Source organism: Pipistrellus kuhlii, unplaced genomic scaffold (assembly GCF_014108245.1).
Source record: "Pipistrellus kuhlii isolate mPipKuh1 unplaced genomic scaffold, mPipKuh1.p scaffold_m20_p_2, whole genome shotgun sequence".
NCBI lineage: Eukaryota > Metazoa > Chordata > Mammalia > Chiroptera > Vespertilionidae > Pipistrellus > Pipistrellus kuhlii.
In genome coordinates, this window is record NW_023425515.1 from 119426281 (window position 1) to 119445287 (window position 19007).

Genomic DNA, 19007 nt, shown 5'->3' on the forward strand with positions numbered 1-19007 from the left:
TTTTTCTTTATTGATTTCGGGGGTGGGGGAGGGGGAAGGGAGAGAGAGAAACATTGATTCATTGTTCCACTTATTTATGTACTCATTGGTTGATTCTTGTATGTGCCCTGATGGGGATTGAACCCACAGGTTGGCATATCGGGACAACCTCTAAACAACTGAGCTACCTAGCTAGCTCCCCCTCTGATCATTGTTGAATCTCTTCTGTATTATTCAACACTTAACTTGCATACTTGTCAGGGTGGGGGGTGCATTAGAAAGTGAGAATTAAGTTTAGAGTGGTACTGAGTCTGCACAGAGATGTTTAAACTGGATCCTAGAGCAATAGTCCTTGATATTGAAAATCTGATTATGATTCCTTCAGTGACTCTCAGGGTCAAGTCTAAATCAACTTTTATTGTCAACACAGCATAAAAAGCCCTTCTAGATCTATCTTGGGCCTATTCTGTCACCCATTTCAGTTTAGCTGAGCCTAGGCTATTAGTCTTTTCATGTCCTGGTTCCTCAGCTTGCTCACTGAACAGATTACCTGAAGAGTCTTTCCCCAGTTAAACAGAGCCAAGCCCCCTTTCTTTGTTAACCTGATTCCTCACATCTACCTCTAGGTGCTGGAATTATTGTTTACACGTCATTTACCTTATTAACCCCTCAAGAATAGGGGCTCAATTTTATAAGTTGTCACAGTTGAGGAATATTTGTTGAATTATGGAGTGTTTAAAAAACTAGTGTTGCAAGAGGATTACTATGGATCTAGAAGAAAAAGATGAGCTTAATGAGGTTTTTTTTTTTTTTTTTTTTTTTTTTTTTTTTTTTTAAATTGATTTGGGAGGTTAGGAAAGGAGGGAAAGAGAGAGAAAAACGTGTCTGGACTTGAATGGAGCCCACCACCTTTTGGTGTTCAGGATGACCTTCAACCTACTGAGCCACACAGCCCAGGGCTTAACTAATCAGTTTTATAGCTGAGAAAACCTGAGGTGTTTAGTACCAACTGTTGGGTGACCTGCCTAGGGTTGCATGTTTTATCAGTGACATACCAGGGCATGAAATCCAGCCCCGGATACATTAGGGGGGGGGCTGTGAACATCTCTTTCAGAGATGTTTGTTTCTGCCAGGTGTATTCTCCATAACTGCAGTAATTTGTTCACTTTCACAGAAAAGTAAAAAGCTACATGTAATCCTTATACTTATTAGGCCAATTCATTTTTTTCCCCCTTTGCAAAAAAGTTTTTAAATTTATTTATTAATTAATTTATTTATTTTAATATATTTTATTGATTTTTTTACAGAGAGGAAGGGAGAGAGATAGAGAGCTAGAAACGTCAATGAGAGAGAAATATCGACCAGCTGCCTCTTGCACACCCCCTCCCGGGGATGTGCCCGCAACCAACGTATTATACATGCCCCTGACCGGAATCGAACCTGGGACCTTTCAGTCTGCAGACCGACGCTCTACCACTGAGCCAAACTGGTTTTTAAATTTATTTACTAGAGGCCCAGTGCACGGATTTGTGCACCGGTGGGGTTCCTCGGCTTGGCCTGCACCCTCTGACAATCTGGGAACCCTCCGGGTTATATCATATTGCTGGTTTTGGCCCAATTCCCACAACCAGGCCGGTGACCCTAGCACCGGGCCTCTAGTATACATATAAGATCTTTAGCTAATCTCTCTCCACCACTCCTCTTCCCTCTGAGATTCATCAGCCTGTTCCATGTTTCCATGTCTGTGTGTTGAGCGTCTGCCTCCTGGGTGGTCAGTGGGCATCATAGCTACTGGTCAAATGGTTGAACAGTCACTTAGGCTTTTATATATAGAGATAGATAAGGAATCATTCAAATCAGGCAGCTTACACAAAGATAGAAAACCATGGTAATTGCACACCAACAATCTTGTACTTGTAGAAAAAATAGTTTATTTACATGGGTTTCTACTCAAGTGCTGTTCTGTTGTGTGTTTTTTTGCATTTATATCTATATCTATATCTATCTATCTATCTATCTATCTATATATATATATATAGATATAGATATATACACACACACACACACACACACACACACATATATATATTTATTGATTTTTTTTTTTTTACAGAGAGGAAGGGAGAGGGATAGAGAGCTAGAAATGTCGATGAGAGAGAAACATCGGCCAGCTGCTTCCTGCACACCTCCTACTGGGGATGTGCCCGCAACCAATGTACATGCCCTTGACCGGAATCGAACCTGGGACCTTTCAGTCCACAGACCGCCGCTCTGTCCACTGAGCCAAACCGGTTTCGGCTGCATTTATATCTTATATCTTAGTTATTAAAATATGATTCTGCACCTGACTCTGTATCTGACAGTTTTCCTTTGCCTTGTCTGTTTTTGATGGCCTTTTCACAGTTTGGGGCTGTTGTATAAAATCACCTGTGCAGTATGCTTTACCTGTGTTTTTGACACTTAATCCCAATTTACTCAAAGTGGAATTACTGACTCAGAAGTGCCTGTGTTTATGTTTAGAACCCTTTTACTACATTGTTTTCTTGGAGAAAGGCTGTACTAATTTATGGCCCCACAGGTAGTATGTGTGAAGCCAGAGGATTTGTTAGTTTGTTTGCTTTTAAAAACCAATACAAAAGCACTTGTAATGAGTTGTAAAGATGTCAGTTGAGTTTTATTTTAGTTTGTTTTCTTTCTTTGTCCTCTCACATTATTGGAATTAAATGAGATATGTGAAAGCACTTTATAAAGAAAATTGCCTTAAGCACACAATGTGTTGTTAGAATGATTGTAGTAGCAAAGGGAAGAAGAGAGTCTGTATAATTGTACAATTATATATTTTATATTTATGGGATACTTTTTGTGTGTGAGCACAACATATTTTAAGGTAACCCAGACTCTCATATGTGATTTTGGCCTCATTTGTGAGGGGTGGGTTTGTATGGTTAAAAAGGTTTCATTTGGCTCTGGCTTGGAAGACCATTAAATTAAATTAAATACCTCAGCTATATTCTGGTTGTTTGTTTTATATACTTATTCATATATACCACACTGCATTTCAAAAAGGAATTAAGGCCATAATGAGCAGTCATCCTTGGAGCAAATAATTTTTGCTTTGATCTGATTTAAGTTCACTTTCTAAATCCAAAATGTGACAAACAGATTAAAATATGGATAGTGAGCAGTTGTCCTTCTCAACCCAGCAGTATTTGGGCTGAGTAGCTTTTTGTTTTTAGCTTTGAAAACTTTACCTAAAACTTAAATTAAAGGCAAGTTTTGTTAGGTAGTATTGATATTGACATCCTGACAGAATTTTAAAGATGCATGAAAGTAATCCCCAGTGGTGATGACATACTCAAGTGACAGAGATCAAATTTCTGTTTGAATGCCAATACAGTTTATTGCTTTTTTCCACAGTGTAAGGGGCCATGGAGGATTTTGATTTAATAATGAAGTCCTTTTTTTTTTTTTCCAGTGGTGGCCATTGATAGATGTTACAGTATGAGTCAGCATTTTGTGTCTTAAAAATGTTTTCAAATACTCATTCTGTGTCATAATCCTCAAAACTACTGATAGAATTCCAGACCATTGTGGTTTAAACTTAGCTGGAATCTGAAAGGTGGCTAACAGAGTGAATGGAAAACTCCTTTAAAATAAAGAACACATTTGGCTTGCCTGATAGTCCCAGAGTCTAGGCTCTGGGCATATTTGAGCTATGGGCCAGCGCTCCTGGTCAAGGGGTTGGGAATACTTCTTTCAGTTCAATTGGACTTCATCCGCCCCCACAGCCCAGCTCAATATAAACAACAATTAGTCCTGCAGAAATTCCTGCTACCACTAGGACTTCAAAGCTTCATATTATACCAAATTCTTATCCAGATGAGAAGCACACTCTGTTGTAGTTGTGATAAATCAGAACTTTAATGATGCTATTAAAGTGGGCTTTCTTATGACCCTGGTAAGCTGAAAAGCATGGGAGTTGGGGAGGATGGGTCTGATTTGGAAATATCTGAAGCTAAAAAGTGGTGTGTTTTTCTCTTCCTTCTAATTCTACTCTCTGCACCAAATGAGTGATGTGATTGCTACCCCAACACTGACACTGCCTAAAATGAAACACATTTTCTACTCAACTGGCCTTTTTTGCTTTCCTCCTTCTATGAGACTTGCTGCAGTTGTCATGTTATTTCTTTCCAGAATTTATTGGAGCAATAGGCACAGCCTCTTGGGGGAGTATAAATGATGATTATAAAGAACAGTCAGTTTGCCTAGTAAGGCCATTATTTTTGACTTGCAAAAGCTTTTACAGTCAAACATTGTTTGCTTACAGTTGTTTAATACAAACGAAGACCTTAATGGTACATATTAAAGAGGCATTCTTTTTTGTATATAGAGGTCATCTCAGTAAAGAACAGAACACCTTTCCCAAGCATAACTGCTTCTTTCTCTGGGCAGGCATTAGGTATAGGCCTGGGATCATGCTTCATGGTCACTTTTGTTTTCTCCCATAATAATCCTCTCTGCTGGGTGTTAAAGATTTTTTTTTTTAATTCTTACCTGAAGATATTTTTTCCATTTATTTTATTATTATACTAGAGGCCCAGTGCACAAAATTCGTGTAGGGAGTGAGGTGGGGGGGGAGGTGTCCCTCAGCCCATCCTGCACCCTCTCCAATCTGGGATCCCTCAAGGGATGTTCAACTGCCCATTTAGATCCTGATGGGATCGATGGGATCGGGTCTAAATGGGCAGTCGGACATCCCTCTCACAATCCAGGACTGCTCGCTTGCCTGCCTTCCTGTTTGCCCCCAACTCCCTCCTCTGCCAGCCTGGTCACCCCTAACTGCCCTCCCCTGCTGGCCATCTTGTGGTGGCCATCTTGTGTCTACATGGGGGCAGGATCTTTGACCACATGGGGCAGCCATCTTGTGTGTTGGAGTGATGGTCAATCTGCATATTACTCTTTTATTAGATAGGATATATTTTTTGAGAGTGGAAGGGAGGTTGGGAGAGAGGAGAAGGGAGAGAAGGAGTGGGGAGGGGAGGAGAGGGGATAGGGAGAAACAGAGAGGGAGAGAGAGAGAAATAATTACCTACATGAGAAACACATCCCACATGTGCCCTAACCAGGGCCTGGGATCTAACTGCAACCCTTTGATCTGTGGACTGATGCTCTAACCATTGAGCAATTGGCCAGGGCAAACGATTTTTAAAAGTGTTAATAACTTAAAAAAGGTAATAAGCTTGCCTTTGTAGTTTTCTCCTAACTGCTTTCGGCCTAATTTATGAATTCAAAGATAGATTTAAGACTAAGGGACTTATCTGAGTTGGTGGTGACACTGAATAAATATATTTAAATGGTTGATTCTCACTCACTTAAAGCCCACACTATTAGGGAAATAGGAAGGCTAAAGTTGCAGTTTTTATTTTTTGGGAAATTAAAGTTCCACCGCATAACATGGCACTTTACAGTCTAATAAACAGTATATATATTCTTTAAAAAAATTTTTTTTTTATTAAATTATTATCTGTGTACATATTTTAACATTGCCCCCCCCCCCCCCCACACATACCCTCCCTCCCCAGAGTTTTGTGTCCATTGATTGTACTTATATGCATCTATACAAGTCCTTCGGTTGATCTCTTATCTCCCCCAGTTCTCCCTACCCTCCCTGCTGTAATTTGACAGTCTGCTTGTTGCTTTACTGTCTTTATATCTGACTTTTGGTTCATCAGTTTATAATGTTCTTTAATATCCATAAATGAGTGAGGTAATGTGGTATTTCTCTTTCATTGACTGGCTTATTTCACTCAGCATGATGTTCTCTAGTTCTATCCAGGTTGCTGCAAATGATGAGAATTCCTTTTTTATGGCAGCATAGTATTCCATTGTGTAGATGTACCATAGTTTTTGGATCCAGTATATTCTTAGTATATATCCTTTCTGCTATATCTTTAGCAAAGTGTCAGTCCTTTCAGCCTTAAAAAAAACACACAAAACAACAACACAAAACTCTTCTTATATCCCCAACTTATTCCAGTTCTTTGGGAAGTTCAGCTATTTTCCTTTGCCTGTTTCAATGGAGGTTCAAAATAAAAGGCAATTGAGACATCTGTCTTTCCCTGAGTGACTTTAGATGCAAATACATTTTTTCCCTCTTAACAATTCAGTGGTTTTTAGTATATTTAGAGTTGTGTGACCATCATCACCATTTATTTTAGAACATTTTCATCACCTGAAAAAGAAACTTCAAACCCGTTGGCAGTCAGTCACTTGTCATTTCATTCCAGTTCCCCCAGTCTCTGGTAACGACTAATTTACTTTCTGCTCTATGAATTTGCCTGTATTAGACACTTCATATAAATTGAATTATACAATAGGTAGCTTTTTATGACTAGCTTCTTTCACTTAGCAGAATGTTTTCAAGGTTTGTTTATGTTGCATCATATATCAGTACTTCATTCCTTTTTAGGCCCAAGTAATATTTCATTGCATGGACATAACACATTTTGCTTATCCATCCATTAGCTGTTAGACATGTAGGTTTGTTTCCACCTTTTGGCTGTTAATGAATTTGCTGCCATGAGTTTTTGTGAGGTTGATGTTTTTGCCCTAATGTGCATAATTTTCTAATTCAGAGCATTAGAAAATTATGCACATGCATTATTACTAAATTGTCTTACTGCTAAGCTGTTATTCTCAGCTTTTGTTTACAGCCTCCTCTGTTCTATTCAGCAGTGCCATATTGTACCCTCTGCTTCTGGGCAGTTGCCTTGCCTTTAGAGGGGTGGATTCTCATTTTCTTTCCTGCCTGACTGGCTCTCTTCACTATGTCTTATTTCTTCTGTCTTTTTGCATACTGTTTTTTTAAAAATATATTTTATTGATTTTGTACAGATAGGAAGGGAGAGAGATAGTTAGAAACATCGATGAGAGAGAGTCATCGATCAGCTGCCTCTTACACACCCCCTACTGGGGATATGCTCGCAACCAAGGTACATGCCCGTGACCGGAATCGAACCCGGGACCCTTCAGTCCTCAAGCCGACGCTCTATCCATTGAGCCAAACCGGTTTCGGCCTTTTTGCAGACTGTAAACACTGTTTACACACATTTATGCTAGAACCAGATTCTCCATTTGATTAAGTGTGAAAAAAAGGTGGGACTTCGAATTTCATCATGGGGTGAGTTACTTTTTGTTGGGACTCAGGCATTTTTGGCTATAGTGTGGCTCTTCAAATGCACAATCACATAGCATTTACCACATAGTTTTGGGAGAGGTAGAGTTTAAAATGCTAGCTCCTCTGGGAGTGCAGAGGACGAGGAACTATTTTCCTACTTCAATTTTTTTTTTTTTTACTTGTGGTTAACTATGTTGTCATTCTTTGGCAAAGCACTAGGGGTAATAGAACTATCTACCTAGAAATTCTCCCTGATTTTGTTGCTCCCTCCAAACTTGCTGTAGGAGAGAGGGATAAAGAGTTAGAAACACCAATGAGAGAGAATCATCAATCAGCTGCCTCCTGCACACCCCCTAATGGAAATGTGCCCTCAACCAAGGTACATGCCCTTGACCGGAATCGAACCCGGGACCTTTCAGTCCGCAGGCCAATGCTATATCCACTGAGCCAAACCAGTTTCGGCAGTATTATTTGTTTTGTTTTTAAAAAAATATATTTTATTGGTTTTTACAGAGAGGAAGGGAGAAGATAGAGAGTTAGAAACCTAAATGAGAGAGAAACATCTACAGCTGCCTTTTGCATACCCCCAACTGGGGATCAAGCCCACAATCAGGGTACATGCCCTTTACTGGAATCAAACCCGGGTCCCTTTAGTCCACAGGCCTGTGCTCTGTCCTTTGAGCTTATCCGGTTAGGGACCATGTTTTCTTTTAATCTTTCTGATTTTTACCAGATTTATTTTCCCAAGTTGGTGTGAAATTGTTGAGATGAGATTGGCCTCTTATTTGAGTGAGGCACTTTTTGCTCATATTGAAGTGTTCAGGGAAAGTATGAGGCAATTGAGGCTGGGTGTTGAAAAACTCACGTGGCCTGAGGGTGTCCCAAAGCATTTAGAGAAGTGGGGAGTGCATGCTCTACATTAGGGGTGTCGAACTCAATCAGAGAAGGGGCCAAAATCTAAAATCCAGCCTAAATCGCGGGCCGAATGGTTTACTGAACAGTCATAAACTGTCATTGTGATGGAAACCAGCGGGGTGCAGTGATGACAGCGCGGTGCGGGCCACATTGCAAGGCCTGGCGGGACGGATTTGGCCCGCGGGCCTTGTGTTTGACACATGTGCTCTACATCTTAGGGAGGAGTGAGCATCTTGGTATGGATGTCCGGGCCTTTTGTTGAGGTTCCTAATATGTCTGTCAGCATTTGGAATTTATTTATTACAGAGTACTCTCAAGTTCAGTGTAAAAAAATGTCCTTCCTAATGATATTAATCATGCTTTGTCACACTCTAGTTTTTTAAGTATAGCATTCTGTTCCAAATTGACTCTTGTGCTTAAGTCATGGATTTGGCTTACCTAATGGGGAGTTATATTCCACATTTTTTCTGTTGTGGTCAAATAACCAGGAAGTTTCAAGGTTATATACCTTCTTCAATTTGGAAGGTAGATGACAGTGAGTGTGTATGCATGAATGTGTGTATAAGAAGGAGTTACTGTTTTAAACTTTGCATTGTTTAACTGGAAATCTGTCCTGCCAAGCTGCCTTTGTGTGGTGTACCTATAACCTGCACAAATACTTGTGCTTTTTTAAAAGCAAGTGCCACATCCCTCCTACTAAAATTGCTTATTAGAGCTAATTTTAAAAAATTGAGTTAGAACTGCCCTATAATGTAATGCAGAATATTTCCCAATAATGCCTAGGTTAACAATGATAGTCTTGCTGTATTGTGCAAAAAAGGCTTCTGTTCAGACCCAGCTGGGTTTCAGGCTTAATTCATTGCTCTATGGTGGGATCACCACAGCTGCTGTGGGGCCTTTACAAATGCAAAAAAGCTGTCAGTGTTTGTTTCATCAGCTGCATAAGTGATGAGGCCAAGTTGAGGAATCCATTCCAGTGCGCATTGTGCAGGCTGTAGCCATTATTGTTTACAGAATTAGTGTGTTAGAGCTTTAAAATAGTTGGCACATCGACCGTCCTTTAAAAGCACAAGACTAAGGAACAGGACCAGTTGGTTGTTCTTATAATGTTGGCTGAATGCAGCCAGTCCTTGTCTTTAACAGTCCCTGATCCAGTCTGTGTTGTGGGACTGACCCCCCTTTGGACAAGGTGGGGACTCTGAATTCTTCTCTCTTTAGTTCTGCATCTCAAATGTAGGTTTGGATTCATTCTTTTAGTAAGTTTTTCAGAGTTCCATAATTGTAATTGAATTTTAAAGCCTTAATCACCCTCCCTGCTCCAAATAAATATGGGATTGTCAGCTGGGACTCCAGATAGCTGTACAGTAACATTCTGGATTCAGTGCTGTGGGATTTATTTTGTGAAGTGATACTGCTTTGAGAATTGTCTTCATTTCTACCCATGGATACAGACAGAGGTTAAGGCTACTTATTGGCTACAGAAAGACCCACTGGACAGGTCACTTTCCAATCAATTAGTGGGTGTCCCTGTAGGGCCCATCAGTGGCTGTAGACCCAGGATAGCTACGTCAGCATGTCCAGTCTCTTTTGGGCTGGACACACATGCGTTTGGGACCTGTATCCATGGTCTTTCACTGGATAGTGTGGATTTGTCCCAGCCCTCCTTTTGTTTTAATGTGATTTATTTCTAGCCCCCTCCTTAGCTTCAGGGGTCTTTCTGAAAGTCATGCTTCATTGAAGCTGGAGGGCAGTGTGTATAGTTTTTGTTTTTGGTCAAACAGTGTTTATTGAATGTAAAGTAATCCCAGGCCCATGGGGAAGAAAGTTCCAAGGACAACGAATAATACAGATTAAATACCCACCTATGCATTCACTCCCTTGCACATACACACACAACACCTCCACCCCCCACATACATACCAAAGACAGTGACAAATCAGACACCTGCTTCCTCCAGCCTAAGTGATGGCTGTTAGGAGGTAGTTCAGAGCTGGGCTCCAGAATGGGTTTTAATAGCAGCAGCCTGTCCCTCCCTGCCCTGCCCCGGAGAGCTGGGGCGCCTAGGAGGTAGGTGGCAACTCTTCCCCACTCTGCCACAACGCTTCTTGGCTCATATCTCATTCATAGCCTCTTGTGGAGAATGTGTCCCTCTTGTTGGCCACAGCCATAGGTCTTGTTGGCCTGTAAGCATATGGGCTGCATCCTTGGCTGCCCCTTTGCTGATAAGGTGGCTGTACTTGTCCTTGTACTCTCACCACAACGGGTCCCTGCTGAGCTGCCTCCTCCTGCCGCTGGGCCAGCTCCTCCAGCTTCCGTTTATCCTCAGCCTCCTGGGGTCCCACTCCTCTCCACTACAGTAGGAGTCTAGCTCTTCATCTGAGGTGCAAACTCTTTTTTGAAGATTATGAAATAGTGACATTCATCATCTTCCCTGAAGGAGATGGATGTCAGGCCAGCCACTTCCACCACATTGTGTAGAATGCTTCTGTCTTGCTCATCGGCTGACACTTTTTCTTGATCTGCCCACTGTCTTGGTTGAAATTGGGCACCTCTTTCTCCATCTTTTTACAAAACTCCACTTCTGTTGTTCCTCTTGCTTCTGTAGTTTCTTCAGGTAGGCAGCCTGCTTGCAGGTCCTGTGCCAGGTCTCCTGGTCACTGAGGCTGGGTGGTTTTTCCATGGAGCTCAGTAGGTCTGCCATCTTGGGAGTGACAGAGACAGGCTGTAAAGGTTTTAAAAGTGGAGCTTGTCACGTGTCTGAGCCAACTGGATAAATAATGGTGCTTCCTTCCTGCCAGCTGGAAAGGTCCCAGAGTACTCTCCCATGTTCATGAAAAAGATGGCACAAGGTGCAGGTTCTCCAAATTATAGGTCAGTACTGGTTAGATTTATCTTAAATATCTGCCACATACACTCTTCTTAATTTCTTTTGTCTCCACGTTTCACCCTACAAAGCATCTGGAACCCAAGAGGACAAATAGGTCCAGTGGATCCCATGTGGTATTTGTGCTGACTAAGCAGAATTTGGGGATCCTTCTGCATCTCTTTTAAAGAGCTCTTTTAAGGGGAGAGAATGGTCAAGTATATTTTAATTCTTACAGTGAACTTCCATCAGAGAAGAAATACAAATATCAGTTTAGAATTTTTACTTCTTGACAACATCCCATTACCATCACACACACTCACCCTGGAATAGTAGCCATGAACTGGGAAATAGCAGAGAGCAAGTTTCACATCCCCTCTTCCTGGGGGAAAGACTAATTTGCAGGGCCTCATAAGGAAACAGCAGTTTCATGGTCATTGTTCCCCACCTAGTAGTGGTTGGTTGCGCTTCAGGAAACCCCATTGCCTAACCTACTTCTGGCTAGGGTGTTGTATATTTTGATCTTTAGGAATCTTTTATCAAAGCCGCTTCTGCTTTTATTAAGTTATCTTGAAGCAAAAATGTGTTCTTAATTTTAGTTTGTTTGAAAACACTGTTTTCAAAAATGGTTTTGTTAATACATACTCAGGCAAGTATGTGTGGGCGTGCACGTGGTCTGTGTGTGGGTGTGTTTGTGTTTGTTCATTCACGTGAACGTCACTTCATGACCCCCGGAGACTTATTGTTGTAACTAAGGACTTCCCTATCTAAATAAGGACAGCAGCTGGCCACTGAATGTCCACCCTGCCTCTTCCCAGCTGAGTGCCTGGAAGACCACTGAGCCTCATCTAAAGGCAGCCTCAGTATTCTCCACTGTAAATGGGATGTAGGTGCCCCAGTGAGCAGAGAGGAGGTGTTTAGTAAGTGCCCCTCCATGATAGGCATTCCCTTCCACCTGCATGTATCAGTGTCTCTTTTCTTAAGCTGCTTTGAGGGAGAGTTTGGAATAATACAGGCACATTACAAATTGCTGGATGGCAAACTATTAATCAAGTTGTTCTCCTTTGACTGTAAGGAGAGGTGGTGAGCTGAACACTCTGAACATAAAAAATGTGTCCAGAGAGCTTGAGCTTTCTGGAGTATCATTCTCCTGACCTCAGTGTCCTCCACCCAAAACAAACAAAACAAAACAAAACAAAACAAATTGGGGGGAGCGCTCACTAGCATTCGATGTAGAACCAAGTGCCTTTTCCCACACAGACATAGAAGTGGTTGGCTTAGAAATCTGCTTGACGGGAAGCAAAAGGCCTGGGTATGCCAGCAACTGGGAGAGGAGCGCCTGAATCATAACCAACTGTAAGTGTGTCAGTTGTGAAATAGTCCAGGTAGAACATTGTTCTTAGAATCAGGTTTCAAATGATACTAAAATGGAAACAGACTTGGAATACTCTGAGAGTGGAGCAAACTGGTTCTGGTGAGCTTTCTGGTGAGCCCTTGCTGTTGAAATTCTTTGTGGGAGGACATTTCATTGGCTCTTTTGTCTTCAAAAGTCTGCCGTGATGTAGGAAGGAGATTTTATTCTCATCTCATTACTGAGAACCTTAGAGGGTCTCCCGGCTGTTAGTCTAACATTTCTTTGTTATTGTGCAGTCTTCTAGATATGGGATAGGACTGTTATCGGGCTGTGTGTGTGCTCATCCCTGGAGGGCTATGTATTTTACCTATGTTTCTGAGGATGCTGTGTTACTTGGGGCCCTGGAAATAACTTCTGTTCATCAGAGGACACAGCAGGAGGAAAGTTGGTTCCATGTAGTGCACATTGACATAGCCTTCCAGAATGCTAGTGAGTCAGAACTTAACGCCAGAGTTGTAGAGGGATTCAGTCATTTATTCTCTTGGCCATAGTGGGGTTATGACCTTCTCCTCTCCCCGCATCTCTTGTTGGCCAGGGTAGATGGGTGGTGGGTGATAGTGAAACCTTTGCTCCTAACTGCCTACCTGCTTACTGAAAATTGTAATAAGGGGTGGTGACCACCACTTTTTTTCCTTCTTTGCAAAGCCTATTACTATTACCAGAATCGATACAGAAATTTAAAATAGTATCTCCAAACCCTCTCAGATGGTGCATTTGACCTGAATTAGCTTTTCATAATGGCATAGCTAGATTTTCCCACATAAGAGCTTTAACAATACAACCAAAAAGCTCATTTTTGAGCTTTTGCTATTGTTGACAATGGTTATCTTGCTGCTGCTAAGAGAAACTAAAAAATTCATTTGCCAAAATGATTGTCATTTCCTTCTTAGAAGTGCAGCTTAAGTTCAGGACTTCATTTAGTCGGAGGAAAATAGTTGCTACCTCCCTGTTAAGCTTCTTTCCATTATCCAGTTCTGACAGAATGGCTGTTGGGGAGGCCTGGGGAGACGGGAGTAAAATAAAGGAACAGCTAAGAAGTAGTTCTACAGAATATGCACCTCTATCTGGAAGCCTGTATGGAAAGGACGATGGCTTTAGAAAGGGGGTGAAGTGGGAGGGGGTAGCAATCGCTGAAGCATGACAGCCTCCAAAGGCTCCTGGGACTTAAAAACAAAAAGGGACCCTTTTGCAGATCTTTCCCTTGCATGTCTTCCTCCCCACCATCTATTCTCCCGTACTGTTTTGTAAATCTCCCAGTTGGAAATTTTTAACATGGGAGAGCTTCTTCCTGTGCTTCATTTGGCAGGATGCTCAAACACAGCTGCAAAGAATTTGCTTCCCCTTTTCACAGCATCTCTCATTTAAAAGCATTAGTGGGACTACAAAACAAAATTAAAACTTGAGGATTTTTCAGAAGTGGACGCCAAGTTTAATTAAAGTCGAGGAAGTTCAGGGCTATAACTCTTTTGTCAAATCTTTTAAAGTCAAGGCAGGTGCCAGTGGCAGGCAAGGTGGAAAGTGCCAGCAGCTGTTCCCGGTGAGGAAATTTAAGGCTCCTTGTCTGGTTTGTTCTTGGGAATATCCTAGAGTTTATCAAAAAAACATGCTCCGAGCCAACATCTCTTGGTGGCCTCAAAATGGTTGCCACTTTGTTAGTTGGTTGCTTCCTTGTTGAAGGAGAAAAGTCCTTATAGTTAGCTTTCTGTCTCCTCCCAACCCAATCTGAATGCCCCACACTCAGTGCTCCATCCCCAACCCCTGACCAAGCCCCTGGGCTATAAAACTTCTTATCTAAAAAGTGCAGGTTCTGCCTTGATAACTGACTTCTTACATTGGCATTTTAATCTTTTAGTGCACTTTGGAGATACCCTCTGAACATTTGGGTGATTAATTGGTTTCTTGTTATTGAATGTTCACAGAAATCCACTCTAGCTCTATAGGAAGACGCTCTCTGTTGTTCAGGCAGCATTTATGTACGTCTGGAGTGTTTCCACTGATAAATAGACCAGTGTTCAGTCTGAGTCCAGAAATGAACTGTTGTCACTTCAGACCTGGATTGTCAGCAGAAAGGGTATTTTTGTGATTTACCTCACAGAATGAAGATAGGTAAATTTAATATTCTGTGACATGACCTTAAATTGAGTTTTGCAAGGAGATTGAGTTAGCTTCATCACAACCTTTTCATTTTTTCCCCCCCTGAGAAGTTATATAGAAATATGTGTGTGTGTGTGTGTGTGTGTGTGTGTAGTTTTTTTTTTTTTTTAAACACAAGGAATATTTAAAAGGGAATATGCTAATTCCTTAGTACTTCTGTAGATATGGGGTGTTGGGGATTTGTGTATTTTGTCCTAATCATTTGTTAGTCTGAACATCTCCTTTCATTTCATAGGAATTGATATTTTAAGAAGCTGAATGGTTTTGAGTCCTGTCAGGCTAATAGGTAGTAGAGCTAGAACTTGAAAGGTACCTTTGGGCTTGATAGTGACTGTTATAGAGGCCTTGGGTTCTGGTTTGAGTTTTTGCTCTGCATATAACTTACTTTGCCTTTCCACAGTCTAGTTTTTCTTAGTTGTGAAGTTGTAGTGGATGATTGGAACATGATTTTTGACTTCTTATACTTCTCTTTTTTTGCAGCCTGATTTCTCTTTTACTTTATTCAGTTTTAATTCCACACCTATATATTATCTATTTTGCATATATGGCCAATTATCTATACTAATAATATAAGAGTATGCAAATTATCTGGGATGCCATCACATAACGACTGTTCAGCAGGCTGCGCCCTTGCCTCTGCTCAGGCAGCTGTGAGGCCTGGGGTAGGTAGGATAGGATACCATAGGAGGGGATAAGAAAGGAGAGGGAGAGGACGGCAGGCCTGCATGCAGACAGACCGAGAGGAGAAACAGAAATACATAAAAGGAACAAGAAAAAGACACAGGAATGAAAAAGGGAAGGAAATGCGGGCTGCACACGGGAGTGGGTAGAGAGCAGGGGTGGGGTGGGGGCGGTGAAGCAACTGTGCTGGCGAGGAGCGGGGAGCCTAGTATAGCCCCGCCTAGACATGGGAGGAAGGCGGTGGCCCCAGGCCCCAGGCCCCAGGCCCCAGGCCCCAGGCATGAGCCGTTGGGATGGAGGGGTGGATGCTTCAAGGCCTTCTGGGTGGAGGTGCTCCTGCTCTGTGGCAGCAGTATCGGGCCATGTGGGCCTCGGCCACCCTCGCTGGGCTGGGTGCCCTGCGCTGGGAGGGGAGGCACAGCTCAGCTGGGGCTGCGTCGACACTAAGGAGGGTACTGCTTTTGTCCCCGAGGGCTGGATCCCAAAGACACTGGCCAGGGTTAGGTTGATAGTGCATTAAGTGTACTTTGTTGACTAGAAGTTGGGGTGTCCCAGGGAGGGAATGGGAGGAGGACAGCGGTGGGGAGGCCGGAGAAGGGGGTCAGCAAAGGCCTGGCCAGGGTTGGGGCCTGGGTTGGGGGTTAACACCCCCCGAACAGAAGCTTTAATAAAGTGCGCTCAGGCGGGGCTGGAAGCAGGTCCCAGAGAGGAAAGGTGAAGGTTTAAAAGAGAAACCAGTGAACATGGTGGGGGGCAGGGGGTAATAATAGGGAAGGAGGGAGAGAGGCAGGGTTCAGGCTCACATGGGAAAGGAGAATGGGTGGGGAGAGGGTTGGAGGAGTAAGAAGGAGACAGATGTGGGGAATGAAGGGGTAGGAGGGAGAGGAGCTGCAGGAGGTTCATAGGGAGGGAAAGAGCAGGAAGGAGAAGGATGCTAAAATGGGGTGAGGCAAGGAAAATAGTTAAATAAAAAAAAGAAACAGAATGTGAGAGTGAGAGGAGTTAAAAGGAGGTGTTAGTAGGAAAATTAAGTACAGGGTGATTTAAAAAAAAAAAAAAAAGTTGGACAGCGCCTGAGGGCTCCTGGACTGTAAAAGGGTGCAGGCTTGACTGAGGTCCTCCCCTGCACCCTGTGCACGAATTTTGTGCATTGGGCCGCTAGTCTGTATATATGAAAGCCCAGTGACCCTAATGGCAGAATGACCGGAATGACTGGTCACCATGATAGGCACTGTGTCAGCCAGTCATCCTGATCTGGACCCTGGTTGGCCCCCTCCAATTACCTGCAGCCCCTCCCCTTGGTTGCCCCTCCTCGATTGCCCCCTTATCTGACCTGCTGCCTCTCCCTCCCCCCCATAGGCCCTGATGGGGGTGGTGGGGCTGGCCTAGCTTGCCATCCTCCTGGGGTACTTCCCTCTGGCCTGCTGGCTGGCCCCCCCCAATAGGCCTCGATTGCTGGCCAGGCTGAGGGACCCCACCTGTGCACGAATTAGGTGCACTGGGCCTCTAGTATGCATGTATTTTACTCTAGTGGAGTGGAAGGACATGGGGTGGGAAATCCTGGATTGAGACCAAATATGAGAGTTTTAAACTAGTGCATAGGAATCACACAGGGATCTTTTTAGTCAGCAGTCTGTGGCGGGGCCTGAGATTCTGCATTTCTCCCAGGCTCTCTGGGCATCTTCCTGCATCAAAGCAAGGGGCTAGGACTAATTTTATTCTTGTGGGTAGTTTGTGCAGTGGTTCTCTCACTCTTTTCATTACCAAAGATCTCCTCTACCAAAAAAATGTTTGGAAGTTGTCATCTTAGGGGATCCAGCTTTCTGAACCAGCAGAGACTGAAGATCATGGTATTCATTCTCCCACAGTTGAATGATGTTTAAAAACAGTGATGGGCCCTAGCTGGTTTGGCTCAGTAGATAGTGGTGGACTTCAGACCAAAGCAGTGGTCGCCAACCTTCCAGACCTCAGGGACACCGGTTGGCACTGCTGCTCCAAATGTTTCCTTAAATCAGTGGTCGCCAACCTTTTGGACCTCTTGGACCACCAGTGGTCCGCGGACAATCTGTTGGTTCCCGTTGGACCACAGGGTCCCGGGTTCGATTCTGGTTAAGTGCATGTACGTTGCTTGCTGGCTTCCTCCCCTGCCTGGGCTCTGGTCGGGGCTCATGCCAGAGGCAACCAATCAATGTTTTTCTCTGTCTTTCCCTCTCTCTCCCACTCTTCCTAAAAATGAATGAAAAAATATCCTTGGGTGAGGATTAAAACAACAAAAAAAGTTAAAAATAAAATAAAAACAGTGATGGGAAGCACTGTTTGTGACCTGTTAATCTTGCTGTGGCTAATGGTTCCATTCCAGTGCTGCAGCAGTCCCAGTGTCTGGGATTGACTGACTGGTGGCTCCAAGTTTCAGGTCTTAGAGACAAGCATTGGGGGGGTGGGAGGATGGAGGGAGGGGAAGGCGCCCAGGAGGGCGGAATAACACAACAGCAGTGATGGGGTTGTAAAACCCAAGCAGTGCTTAAAGAAACCTCTTTTGGCTCAGTGTCTTGAATGCTCCTCTCTGAGGACCATTCACTTCTTATTCTGGAAGGAAGCCTGGTGTTGTTTCCTTACAGACAACTAGTTATAATGCACTGTCTGTATAGTGTTATACATTTCCCCAAACTCTGTCATGTCTCATTTGGTAAACACAGAGCAGTCACAGGAATTTTTGTGTAGAGCCCTTCTTGCTGGTTTCTATCCAGAACTCATGTTGAAATGATGAGTTTATGCTTGTATGTCTTTTAAAGAAAGGAAAGTTTTCTATTGGAGTACTTTGATTAAAAACTTACCTAAAAATAAATGTTTTATGGACAGTATTTTACCTATCCAGGTCTAACCACAACCCTGCGAAGTGGGCATTTTCCCTCAATTGCAGTTGAGGAAACAAGGCTATTCAAATCTTCTCCCCAGTTGAGATTTGAATCCTAATCCTGTTTCACTTTGAAGGTTTGTGCTGTCTTTCCCATCTTGGCAGGAGTACTGCCTCCAGGTTCTATAGCCAGATCCCTGGGCTTCAATTATGATTCTTGTCTTTTTCTTGGTCTCCTAATTTACTTAATCTCTCTGTGTCTCAGTTTTCTTATCTGTTAAGTGCGGGGTGTGTGTGTGTGTGTGTGTGTGTGTGTGTGTGTGTGTGTGTGGTGGTGGTGGTGGTGGTGGTGGTGGTGGTGGTGGTGGAGGGGGGTTGTTATGTATAGATTCTGTGCCAAATGATTTGGAATGTCTGGCACTTCCTGTGCATTTGATTTCTATTGCGATTTTATTGCTACACTGTCACTGAATTTATAAACCCAGCTCCCCCTCCACCCTACCCCCTAGTAATGTTGTGAAAAATTAATCTCCCAAGTGTTAAATAGATCTTTTCTCTCGGGTTAAAAGGTATGATAGGTTAAGAGACTGCATTTAGTGTGTTGTTATCAGCATGCAAAATAAAACCTATTAAGTGGCTATTTATGGAGAAGGAAGTTGGACTATTCAGAATCGGTGCTTACTGGATTTTGTGGGTTTTTATTTTTTACTCGTTCAGTTTCTGGGGGTGGAGCTGGGGAGGATTCTGCTTAGAAACATCTAAACTTCCTCATATTAAGAGTAACTGCATATCCTAATCTTCCCCACACTGCTGTACACTGATGCCTTGAAACTATTTAAAAAGAATATTTTTTATTTGCTAACAATAATGAGTACACATAGTGGGTTCTCTCTAAACATATACTGAAGTGAATAGCCAAATGATTAAAGATTTATATGTGGGATGGATGAGTGTTTATAATCTCCTTTTC

The 19007-nt window shown here is 42.8% G+C and overlaps 1 protein-coding gene and 1 pseudogene across 3 annotated transcripts in view; one reads left to right on the plus strand and one right to left on the minus strand.

Annotated features, from left to right (window-relative positions):
• The window catches only part of JARID2 (jumonji and AT-rich interaction domain containing 2), a 284195-nt gene that overhangs the window by 11840 nt on the left and 253348 nt on the right, over nucleotides 1-19007 (plus strand). The window lies entirely within an intron of this gene.
• Nucleotides 10081-10772, minus strand: LOC118724604 (annotated as a pseudogene).